General features: G+C 40.0%; 1 protein-coding gene across 2 annotated transcripts in view; it reads left to right on the top strand.

Moving 5' to 3' along the window:
- Positions 1–2,558, top strand: part of braf (B-Raf proto-oncogene, serine/threonine kinase) — a 46,575-nt gene that overhangs the window by 36,253 nt on the left and 7,764 nt on the right. The window contains exon 18 of one of the 2 annotated variants that reach the window (XM_015021797.1): positions 187–842. The exons of the other annotated variant lie outside the window; for it this stretch is intronic. The gene's annotated coding sequence lies outside the window, so the exon portion shown is untranslated. Of the gene's footprint in view, positions 1–186; positions 843–2,558 lie in introns of those variants that run through there. 2 annotated transcript variants of the gene reach the window in all.

Genomic DNA, 2,558 nt, shown 5'->3' with positions numbered 1-2,558 from the left:
GTTTAGGATTTGTTGCTGCTCGTTCGCGCAGAGTGAAGGAAAGAGGAGACCAGCTGCACAGACAGGTTGGAAATGAGATGATCGGTATCGGCAACAAGAGCCAATGATCGCCGATCACCGATCATGCACTTTTTCACGGAAATCGGCCCAATTATGATCGGTGACCGATCGATCGGCACACCTCTACTATAAATCTAACTATTGAACTACTTCAAGTAAACATGGGAATCATGATGTGGTAAAAAACATTTTCAAATTGTCCAAGTAATATTTTGATATTTTCATGTTATAATTAATACATATTTTCATTTTCTCCTTTTAAAAACTGAAAGGCAAAATTATCTGCTCATTTCACTTCATCACATTCAAATTCTAGAACTTAATTTTATCTAACTGGAGGTGCATCTATATGTTCACCACCTTTGGAACTTGAATTAAATATGAACAATAACATAAACCCATCTTCAGACGGCAGAATACCCAGCAGGCTTGTTGTTGACTTATCTCCTAATAGCTATAAAGTAGCATTTTTCATGTTACTGCAATATTCAGCCAGTTGGACAGAGTTTTCATGTTCACAGTGGCTACTAATGTCATTGGCCAAAAGGCTAAATGGAAAACATAGTGTTCTAAAGAAGTACTGGCCCTGTCAGCCCCCATCTTAAACCCCAAATGCATCTGAGCAAAAACTAGCTAGCCCCATGAATTTGTTTAAATAACTATTTAAATGAATTACACACATTCACAATTAGCCACTCGGAATGTGAACTGAATATTATAGATATTGTTACCTCATGAATGGTGAGACAGTGTCTTCACTAAGAGACCTTTTTAAAACATTTGTTTATGACGGGGTCCCCAAACTACGGCCCGCGGGCCGGATCCGGCCCTCCTCCACATTTGGTCTGGCCCCCTGAACAATACCAGAGAGCATTCAGATTTTTTTTCATTTATTGTATTTTCCAGTTTATATGTGGATTTTTCTTCAACCACCAGGGGGCTCTTTAGCAGGAAGTGGGTCCTGTAAACTGTGGGGCGCATTGCTGCCATCTGTTGGACTTTTAGGGAACTGCTTGACTTTTATGTTATTTAATCAGTACGGTTGTTTGGTAGCGGTAGAGCAGATGAACACACGTGTCTGTTATGAACGCCGCATTCCAGGAAGCAATGCCTGTAAGTAGCAGCGTATACTTCAAAACGAGCCTTTATGTTAACATATGAGAAATTAATATGTTAAAGTTACATTCCCTCAATGGAATATATACTAGTCAGTCCCAGTGACTTCACTCATGGGTTTTGCCCATGTGCTTTCTGGGTAAATATCAATCGAGAAACGCACCCCCCTCCCCGTCAGCAATCTCCGGCCCCCCACCAGAGAAGGGAAAAGTTATGTGGCCCTCAGGAAAAAGTTTGGGGACCACTGGTTTATGAGGTTTATATAGTGATTAGTTCAAATTTCCTTCGGATAAGAGAACTCCTCCAACAGTCTCTAAAAGTTCATTCATATCCCCTTTATGAGTGTTGTTCCATTTCTACCATTGTCCAGCATCACTGCCCTCATGCTTTCAGGGCAGGCAAGTTAACATTGCTGCTAGGCAATATAACCACTAGAGGGCAGATAGATCTAACTTAGCTTGCAAATATAAAGGAAAGTAGCAGAATTTAAATAAAAACTTGATCAATTTATGAGAGTTAAGGAGTTTAATTGGTGTGGACCCTAGGAAGCATAGGATCCACTATGATTGAGACTAATGGGGATCCTTAAATAAACAAATAACACAGATTGTATTTAAACTAGAGGTGTGCCGATCGATCGGCCACCGATCATAATCGGCCGATTTCCGTGAAAAAGTGTATGATCGGTGATCGACGATCACGGTTTCTTGTTAACGATCACACAAACCGATCACCTGCATCTCATTTCGCAGCCTGCCTGTGCAGCTGGTCTCTTCTTTCCTTCACTCTGCGCAAGTGCGCAGCAACAAATCCTAAGCAATGTGGAACTATAACGCACTGAGTGAATGGGGAAGTTTGGGTGTTGTGGGGGAAAATTACCTCGGGGTCGGGGGTGAAGCACATCAAAATGCATCAACACGACGAATCTAATATTACCGATAGCGGTACAATTTGCACAATACCTGTTTTGTTTTGTTCTTGGAAAAGGTTATTAAAATCAAGTTTTATATCTAAATTAAGGTGAATTCATGGTTCCTTTTTCCACATAATGTAACCGATAGTGCTTATGATTAAAAAAATAATAATTATGTGATCGGTATTGGTGATCGGCCCTCATGGGTGATCGGAATCGGCGGGAAAAAACCTGATCGGCACATCTCTAGTTTAAACAGTATCTCATGACCAGTGACGTGTGGTGAGGGGAGGCAGGTGAGTCATGGGAGAATAATATAATAAGATAATTTATATTGCTATTTTCACCCTGTGTTTTGTACAATGAAGTATTTATTTTTTATTTAGCTTTACCAATTTGATTTTTTCTTTTCTTCAAAATCGCTAAATTTTCGCAATTTCTCATTCAAATGCTCAGAAACGAAACTGGT

This window comes from Poecilia latipinna, unplaced genomic scaffold, assembly GCF_001443285.1.
Source record: "Poecilia latipinna isolate Pla-1442-1.1 unplaced genomic scaffold, P_latipinna-1.0 Scaffold2863, whole genome shotgun sequence".
Lineage (NCBI taxonomy): Eukaryota > Metazoa > Chordata > Actinopteri > Cyprinodontiformes > Poeciliidae > Poecilia > Poecilia latipinna.
This window is presented reverse-complemented; position numbering and strand designations above follow the sequence as displayed.